This window comes from Pongo abelii, chromosome 14, assembly GCF_028885655.2.
Source record: "Pongo abelii isolate AG06213 chromosome 14, NHGRI_mPonAbe1-v2.0_pri, whole genome shotgun sequence".
Lineage (NCBI taxonomy): Eukaryota > Metazoa > Chordata > Mammalia > Primates > Hominidae > Pongo > Pongo abelii.
The window spans coordinates 113085500-113095724 of record NC_071999.2 but is presented as its reverse complement, the minus strand read 5'-3'; the positions used below and the strand labels follow the sequence as shown (position 1 = coordinate 113095724).

Genomic DNA, 10225 nt, shown 5'->3' with positions numbered 1-10225 from the left:
CATACAGCAAGGAGGGGAAGCAGATGCAGAAAATTCAGCCAATAAGCAGTACCTTCCTGGGACTCTTCTTGGAGTGCTGGATATCCACGTGGGGAATTCTAGAGACAGTGTCCAGGAGTAGGCAGCCCTATGGGATCTGGAGGGCTCAGCATGGTTCCCTTAATTCAAAGACTCTCCCTTCTTTCCATCTTCCCTTTCTATTTTATTTTATTTATTTTTTGAGACAAAGTCTAACTCTGTCACCTAGGCTGGAGTATGGAATGCAGTGGCACCATCTTGGCTTACTGCAGCCTCCGCCTCCTGGGTTCCAGTGATTCTCCTGCATCAGCCTCCTGGGTAACTGGGATTACAGGCATGTGCCATCACTCCTGGCTAATTTTCATATTTTTAGTAGAGATGGGCTTTCACCATGTTGGCCAGGCTGGTCTCAAACTCCTAACCTCAGGTGATCTGCCCACCTCGGCCTCCCAAAGTGCTGGGATTACAGGCCACCGTGCCCAGCTCATCTTCCCTTTCCTGTTTAGATTACTTGACAATAAGATCAAAATGCTAAGAAAGACTTATTTCTGTAAAAATCAGTTAACTTGAGCAATTCAGAAGATGTACCTATCAAATTTTGCTTTCTTTTCTCTACTTATCCACTTCCTTCAAACCCAAATGACAATGAAGTCATTGCCAAAGACGTCAGCTGAGATGCTATAGTCATATTGTCTCATTGCACCTCAAACCGTCTAAGTATTTCATAAAAACATGCATTTTTAAATTTTCTGTTATTGCAGTTGCTTTATGCTTACTCAGCTTACATCACAACAGAAGGAGGATGCAAAGGGATGGGTCTCAGTTCCATATAAGGTGTCAGGTCCAGCTTAATAACCCTGAAATTCTGAAGTTCTTACATCTCTTTTCAGTTTGATAAAACTGAGAAACCATAATTAGTTTACAGAAATACTTTTGAAATTAAATATTAGTTTAAAAACATGGCTAAATGGACCCATTTCCACGAAGACAGCACCTAAGGTTGTATGTCAACAAGCCTCCTAATTTTGGTTCCTGAAGAACCTTAAAGACAAGTGTCGGAAACTTGCAGCTAAGTTTTTCTTTTTTTTTTTGAGATGAAGTCTTGCTGTCTTACCCAGGCTGGAATGCAGTGGCATGATCTTGGCTCACTGCAACCTCTGCCTCCAGGGTTCAAGTGATTCTCTTGCCTCAGCCTCCCAAGTAGCTTGGACCACAGGTGTGCACCACCACGCCAGGCTAATTTTTGTATTTTTAGTAGAGACAGGGTTTCACCACGTTGGCCAGGCTGGTCTCGAACTCCTGACCTCAGGTGATCCACCCGCCTCAGCCTCCCAAAGTGCTGGGATTACAGGCAAGAGCCACCACCCCTGTCAAACCTTGCAGCTAAATTTCAATAGGAGCTTTCTTGTTTGTTTGTTGTTTTTGTTTTACTAATAGGGCTCTCTGAAAGTAGACTTAATTGTACCTTTGTAGGTCACTCATCCATACAAAAGACAGGGTTGTCTGGAAGCCAAAACTCTTTAGCTTCTACTTCATTGGTAATCACAAACTGCAGCGTCATGAAAGGAAAATAGCTCTATCTTTTCAGACAAAAAAGAAAAACTGGACAGGAATATGTTTCCAATGACTAGGCTGTCCTCTGAATCACGTGATGAGGAGATTATAATTTTCTATGCTTTCCGATGTACAAAATTATTTGCCAGAATAATATCTGTATTGGATGTGAATAATTCAAGGTGTTATAACCTTTTTTTTTTTTTTTTTTCTGGTGGCCATACACTAGAGCTATTCAGCAAAAGTGCTACTTTTCAACCACCTGAATCAAAATATGAAAGGTGGAATCTTAGCAGAGTGATTCTGTCCAGTCTTGTTAATTGGGGTCGGGGTGGTGGGGAATCTGTTTTGGAGGATCATGACGTGCACATGACTCTGTGTCAATATTCCCTGCAGTGTTCTCCCCAGTGATGAGAAAAGACAGGACAGGAAGGATTTTGCCAGGTCCTAGGAAGGGCTTAAAGGTCCCTAAAACTAGCCAAAATATGTTATGTTCTATGGAGTAATTAGGGTAAACATCCAAATAAAGCATTTCTTGCCGGAAGTAAGGGAGCACTTTTTCTCAGTCTCAATTTATCACCAAAGCAGGACACGAATCCAAAACATAATCCCAGAAAACAGTGGATTGCATTCTTACAAAGGTTAAAGAAACAGCAATAGAGAAGTCTGTTCCATTAATGGCTGAGTCTAGAGCAAGAAAGTCCTTATATCTGCCCAGGTAATTTTTTTGTTTTAAACATTTACCTTTGTATAGTAAAACATCACACTGTTAAAAAACTGATTCTTCACAAATGGTACAATTAGTAAGCATTTTTAAATATTTTTTAAAGTAACATTAAAATAATCAGCTAATAATTGTTCTAAATTATCCATGGCTGGCAATTCACCTTAACTGAAACTGAGTTATTTTAATATATACAACTAATGTGGCAGCTATTGAATTATCAACATAATGCCAAAAAAGAGACACCTTCTAGAAGGTATGCCTTGCAAATTTAATCTTATTAACTGACAAAATCATAAGGAATAAGTAGAGCAAAGCAAGAATAAATGTTGAATGGTTACATTCATGAGTGAATTTAAGGCACTCACAATCCAGTATTTGTATGAAAGAACATGATAATAAAGAAAACCATGTTTCCTTAATGAAATTGGTATTCTTTGAACATGTTACTGAGAAGATTTAAACAGAAACTCATATTTTAAATATACTTGTAAAGTGATCTATAATTACACAAGAGAACAAAGCACTGTAAAAGCCAGCATCCTGTCCTAGAAACAAAATGTCTGCTACATCATTGCTTAGAACTTAACATAATTAATACCTATGACCTCAATTCTGCAAAGTATTATTATTTCTATTTTGCCTATAGGGGAGTGCTTTGTAAAAACTCATTTATAACACCAGGAGTGGCTATGTATTATTGAAAACTGAGTCAGAAGTAGCTTGCCTAAGGCCACTCATAATAACTGGTCCAGAAAGAAGAAAAATCCAGGAGTGCCAGACTAGTCATGTTTTCTTTTAGCTTATTTGAATAATACTTATAATACATTTAAATATATATTCTTTTGTGATTTAGTTAAGGTTACCCACCAGTCAAGCAGTTGCTATCAAATTTGAACTTCTCTCCAACCATAAAAATATGGACTATGGGTTGATTAGAAAAGAATATCATGAGAAAAAAATTATGATATCAGTGATATTCTTCAAAGTCTATAATTTTAGATGCCATGCTAATGGGGAAGACAAAGACCCATCATAAATGGTCTTGAACTGGAAACTAAAGATTATGGGTCTTTATTAAGAATAAGATCATTGTAAATGTTTCTTATGACTCTTGTGATTATATTTAACAAATTTAAATTTATTAATTTGATTATATTCATCATTGAAGTTCCTCCCAAGCCTTTATTCTCTATCTCATTTTGTGGTACAACTATCTCTTCATAATCCCAAGTCATAAACCTAGACCTCAGGATCCTTGACTTTTCTCTCTCAGCTTCTGTAACTTACTTCCAAAGTATTTTTCAAATTCATCCTCTCCTTTGTATCCTCATCCCATCGATCCCTTCATTGGCATCCCAGCTGCTCCTCGGTGTCCAGTTTTGCACTCCCTAATTCCACCTTCCTCCATTTCACATTACACCAAATGGAGTGAGGGGAGCTGGTTGGGTGGCCACAAAGAATTCAAGCTGGATGTGCCCACTGGGATACAGTGCTGAAGAGTGTCTGAGACTTTCAGTGTCTTCCAATAACCTGTAATAGAAGATCCCGACTCTGGGACACCCTGTATGAAGGTCTCCATGACCTGGCCATGAATATCCTCCCTTTCCTCCATCTGAAGGTTGATCCATGCACACTATTCCAGCAGACTCCCTGCTTCCAGTTGGGTTCTGCTGATAGGGAGCAAAGGGCAATTGGTGAAAGGAAAGAGAATGCTGTCAGAGTACCTCTCCCCTAACCTCTCCCTGCGGGCTCCCATGGACCTGGCTTCCCCTCCCCAGCTGAAGCCTACACCCCTTTCTCATCAGGCAACCCTCTTCATACAGTGCTCTGTCTCCAGAATCTGGGAGAGCTTCACACCTAGCGGCAGCAGCACTACCCTCCTACCTGTGGGTCTGTGCTACCTCTGCATTTTCCCTGCACTCTTCCCACATCTCTTCACACAGTCCCTTTATTACCCGTCTCATCTGGTATCCTGGTTCATTGCTAAAGACTCACTGCCAAAGTTAGCCTTCCGGTCACTCTCTTCTGTTTCCAATATCCACTGATCCTTTCTCCTGCCTCTTGCCAATACCTCTTTCTTAATATTGAAGAGTGCTCTAATTAACTGTGTGTATACTGCATAAATGAATTTTCATAAAACAATATTATTTCTCTAAGTATTTGATTGTGCATTACTAATGTATACATGTAATGTCTCTTTCCTGTACAATTCCAGAAAGTCTCTTATTTGTGAAATCTTGGGATCTACCAACACTCTGAAAATTGAAGTTCTTTTTTTTTTTTTTTTTTTTTTTTTTTTTTTTTTTTTTTTAAGATGGAGTCCCACTCTGTCGCCCAGGCTGGAGCACAGTGGCAGGATCTTGGCTCACTGCAACCTCCGCCTCCTGAGTTCAAGCAATTCTCCTGCCTCAGCCTCTTGAGTAGCTGGGATTACAGGCTCACACCACCACACCAGGCTAATTTTTGTATTTTTAGTATAAATGGGGTTTCACTATGTTGGCCAGGCTGGTCTCAAACTCCGGACCTCAGGTGATCCGCCCACCTCAGCCTCCCACAGTGCTGGGATGACAGGTGTGAGCCACCTTGCCCAGCCTAGAAAATTGAAGTTCTAACTCTAAAGTTCCTCCACTTTCCCACTGGGGTGTCATGTTGGGTAATCCATCTGATTAACTCAGTGTCTTCTTTGGCAAAATGACTTAATATGAGGATTAATGGGAAGATTTATGTTAATTTATTATCCCAAGTTCTATTAAACTTTTTAAATAAAATTTACTCCCTTTTACATTTAGGTTATCAATATTCTTATTATATTAAATATTATTTTGTTTATTCTATTATAGGTGAAAAAGGAATTCATATTATTTTTTTTTTTCTTTGAGATGGAGTCTGGCTCTGTTGCCCAGGCTGGAGTGCAGTGGCACGATCTCGGCTCACTGCAACCTCTGCTTCCCGGGTTCAAGCGATTCTCCTGATTCTCCTGCCTCAGCCTCTGGAGTAGCTGAGGTTACAGGTGCGTGTCACCATGCCTGGCTAATTTTTTTGTATTTTTAGTAGAGACAGGGTTTCACCATGTTGGCCAGGCTGATCTCGAACTCCTGACCTTTTGATCCACCTGCCTTGGCCTCCCAAAGTGCCGGGATTACAGGCATGAGCCAATCTGCCTGGCCTTCATATTACTTTTAATAGTGCCCAGTCATATTCTATTCATTAATACATGATTATAGATATAAGTGTCTGATACAAGACCATGAAAACCTGGACTACAGAGCATTAAGGAAAACCCCAGCTCAATGCCCTCACCAAAACAATGCCTAACTATGAAATTGTTGCTGTGTGTTGGACACCCTGCTCGGGTCATATCACTAAATCCTCACCACATCACTGTAAGGGAGGCACATTCTCCTATTTATAGAAAGAAACCAAGTATTAGAGAGGTTAGGTGACTTATCCAAGGTCATAAACTGCTAAGAAGCTGAGCTGAAATCTTAACTTCTGGTCCCAAAGACATCTTCCTACGACATGGTTTCCTAATTGAGCATCTACAACTTCCAAGGCATTAAGTTTCATGAAAACTGCAAGGGTTGCACAGATAACAGTTTAGACTGCTGCCCTAAATGACCATAAAATGTTAAGGATTCGCTCTGCCAAGATGCAATCCAAATAAAAATAAGAGCTGTGTTTAAGAATTCTAAATATTACAATTGTCACGTCAATGATTTGTAGTTGTGCCAAGTGTTGGGAATGGAGGAGGTAAAATACTATCACCTCCACATTAACGGATCTGTCTGCTTGGAGCCTCCTAAATTAAAAATGCAATGAACACCTCCTTTGACTTATGTTAGTCTAAGATTTTTTTCTGGTTGTGTTTAGAAACTTCACAAGGGAGATCTTTGCTCTCCCACGCAGAGTTACAGTTTTGCTGAAACTTCTTCAATATGAAAGAACGCAAGCCCTTGCCTTTGCAGCTCCTCCTGGCTTCCTCATCGTCTTTGATGACTGCCTGTTCACAGCAGGCCAGCAGGGTACGTTTCTGCATGCGTCTGCTCAATTTAATTTACTAAAATGAAGGTTACCTAAGGAACACTCACTCCCTTTCACTGCATGAAGCGAAAGGATTTTGTGTCACTCTGCCAGGAGGGAGAAAACAAAAAACAGAAAAATTGCCAGACCCGTCCTGGTACGGCAGGAATGCAAGCAGAGAGAAGGAAACGCCATTGGACAGTCACGACAAACGTGCCCTGGTGGCTACAGGCTTCAAAGGACAGCGGCTCCAGGGACTCCAGGCCTCCCTTTCTGTTTAATTCTCTCACTTTTGTTTCTAATTTAAGCTTCCTTCTTTTCACTCTGGCTCCCTCATTCTTTCACCGTCCCCCTTTCATTGTCTCTCTTCTTTTTTTCACATTTTTCACTTTTTTTTTAACACAAATAATGTATTGTTAAAAAGAAGTTTAAAGGATACTTTTTAAAAAGTTAAAAGAAATTACCCTTTTATTTTTTATTTTTATTTTTTTTTTGAGATGGAGTCTCGCTCTGTCCAGCCCAGGCTGGAGTGCAGTGGCGCGATCTCGGTTCACTGCAAGCTCCGCCTCCCGGGTTCACACCCTTCTCCTGCCTCAGCCTCCAGAGGGTGAGGACTGGGACTACAGGCGCCCGCCACCGCGCCCGGCTAATTTTTTTGTATTTTTAGTAGAGACGGGGTTTCACTGTGTTAGCCAGGATGGTCTTGATCTCCTGACCTCGTGATCCACCCGTCTTGGCCTCCCAAAGTGCTGGGATTACAGGCGTGAGCCACCGCGCCGGGCCGCTTTCTTCTCATTCTTAATCCATAGAAATATATATCAGCGGTCGTAGTACCTATAAAGTGTCGATAAACTTGTGATCTGCTTTCACACTCAGCGTTCTTTTGTGAACACTTTCCTTTCCTGTAACATGATTCTCTTGTTGTATTAATAATTATGTCATACCTATTGCATTCACATGCCTCTTATTCTTGCCCCCTTCCTTTGTACATGCTCAAAACTCTCTGCTTTAGTTTAATCTCTGCTACAGCTGGGTGTTCCATTTGCCCTGCTGGCAGGTGGTGGAAAATTCTAGTGTAACTTTGCTCTAGCTGTGTTTGAAAGCTGATTTTAACTACCCCTGAATGAAGTACACCTATTTCTATTCACAAGCTATTGGGGCACATTTTGAAAAGTATCAGTGGTATGGTAACGTGGCAAACATAAAACCATGACAATCTTCACCTTAAACAGTGTTTGACCGCTCACAGACAGTTCCTATTTCTTGCCCACAAAATGATTCTAGGCAGAGGCTGATAAGGGTTATGGTTCATTTTGTCTGGTCAGAGATATAAAATGTGGGCTGTGTATGTGTTATGTCAGTTATTTTAAAAGCTTTTGCCATTTCTCAAACTTTCCCTCTGCTTTCAGGATGCTCATGACATAATTCAACTCTAGTTTTTCTTGATCTGTGGAAATGTTTCTGGTTTCAATTCTTGAATAATTTTCTTCGTTAAATGAAACTGTATATTTATTTGTACAACTTGCCTGGAAACAGAAGGCCAAACAAGAATAAACTGGACCTTGTGATAAGCATTTTATCTCCTCCTCTCATCATGAACCAGTATTTCCTGTTTCTGTGTGCCACGCTATCTAATAATGCTCTCACGTTTCACCTGATATTGTGAATAAACCCAAGACACAAGTTGCTCTATTCTTATGGCAATGAAATATAAGCCAACAAAATGAGCAGTGACATTGTATTTAAAGCTCTGCAATCTATAACCCATGAAGACAGGTTTCTAGAGGGGATAAAAATGGCCAACTCATACACCAGGCATATCATTTATTTCTTATTGTATTTTGTTTTATTTCCCAGGACTAACCCTCAACCCTGTAATAAACACATTATGTAATTTCCCACAACCTCTACCCCCAAGTGAAAAGTAGATACAGTAATATAAGTAACCAGAAACACAAGTTGCATTGAAAAACTTCCCCATTGCCCCCATTTAACCGTTCCAAAACGAAAGTATTGTTAGAAAATAAGAGTGTGATATTATTTGATTTTTCTTTTTCTTTTTTTTGAGATGGAGTCTTGCTTTGTCACTCAGGCTGGAGTGCAATGGCATGATCTCAGCTCACTGCGACCTCCGCCTCCTTGGTTCAAAGGATCCTCCAGCCTCAGCTTCCTGAGTAGCTGGGATGACAGGCATGTGTCACCACGCCCAGCTAATTTTTGTATTTTTAGTAGAGACAGGGTTTTGTCATGTTACTCCTGAGCTCAAAGTGATCTGCCCATCTTCACCTCCCAAAGTGCTGGGATTACAGGTGTGAGCCACCATGCCCTGCCTACTTGATTTTTCAAGGTAAAATCATCACTTTCGTGTAAGCGTAAAATGAACACAGTAAAGATTTTATTTAACTCAGTAATATAGGAGGGAAGCAGTAAGATGTTAAAACCAGTTCAAAAAGAATTTAAAGAATAGATATATATGTAGGCAACCAGTAATGCCAACATAAATTTACTAATAGACACAAGATGAATTAATGTACAATAGGGAAATGAAATGCAGTATTTGGATCATTTTATCTATAAGGTAGGAATCAGCTACATTTCTACTGAACAAAGTTCACTTGCTTTGCTACCAACAAGAATCATTTGCACTAATATCTTAACTTCCACCTCTGAAGACTTTTAAAATGGCGTAGTCCATAGAAAGGCAAGGAAATGTTCAAAGTCCTATAAAATCAGTGCCCAGAAAGTTAGCTAGACCTACACTGTTTAATACTATAGCCACTAGTTACATATGGCTATTTAAATTAATTAGGCTGGGCACGGTGGCTCATGCCTGTAATCCCAATACTTTGGAAGGCTGAGGCGGGTGGATTACCTGAGGTCAGGAGTTTGGGACCAGTCTGGCCAACATAGTGAAATGCTGTCCCTATTAAAAATAAGAAAAATTAGCGGTTACGGTGTCATGTGCCTGTAATCCCAGCTACTCAGGAGGCTGAGGCAGAAGAATCGTTGAACCTGGGAGGCGGAGGTTGCAGTGAGCTGAGATCACGCCACTGCACTCCGGCCTAGGCGACAGAGTGAGACTCTGTCTCAAAAAAAGTAAAATAAAATAAAATAAAAAATAAAATAAAATAAAGTTGAATTAATTAAAATCAAATAAAATTAAAACATTAGGCTTTGCAGACACTGCCGCCACTGGGCGCCTCATACTGCCAGCCATGGTCAACCCCACTGTGTTCGACATCACCGTCGATGGTGAACCCTTGGGCAGCATCTCCTTCGAGCTGTTTGCAGGCAAGTTTCCAAAGACAAGAAAACTTTCGTCTTCTGAGCACTGGAGAGAAAGGATTTGGTTATAAAAGTTCCTGCTTTCATAGAATTATTCCAGGGTTTATGTGTCGGGGTGATGACTTCACATGCCATAATAGCACTGGTGGCAAGTCCATCTATGGGGAGAAATTTGATGACGAGAACTTCGTCCTGAAGCATACAGGTCTTGGCATCTTGTCCAGGGCAAATGCTGGACACAGTACAAATGGTTCCCAGTTTTTTACCTGCACTGCCAAGACTGAGTGGTTTGGCAAGTTGAAAGAACACATGATTATTGTGGAGGCCGTGGGGCGCTTTGGGTCCAGGAATGGGAAGACCAGCAAGAAGATCGCTGTTGCTGACTATGGGCAACTCTAATATGTTTGACTTGTGTTTATCTTAACCAGCAGACCATTCCTTCTGTAGCTCCAGAGAGCACCCCTCTACCCCATTTGCTCACAGTATCCTAGAATCTTCGTACTCTTGCTGCAGTTCCCTTTGGGTTCCATGTTTTCCTTATTCCCTTCCATGCCTAGCTGGATTGCAGAGTCAAGTTTATAATTATGAAATAAAAGCTAAATAACAATTTGTCAAAAAAGA

General features: G+C 40.6%; 1 pseudogene; it reads left to right on the top strand.

The window, feature by feature from the left end:
• Nucleotides 1-9534: 9534 nt before the first annotated feature.
• LOC134759869 (peptidyl-prolyl cis-trans isomerase A-like) lies at nucleotides 9535-9987 on the top strand (annotated as a pseudogene).
• The last annotated feature ends 238 nt before the right edge of the window (nucleotides 9988-10225 follow it).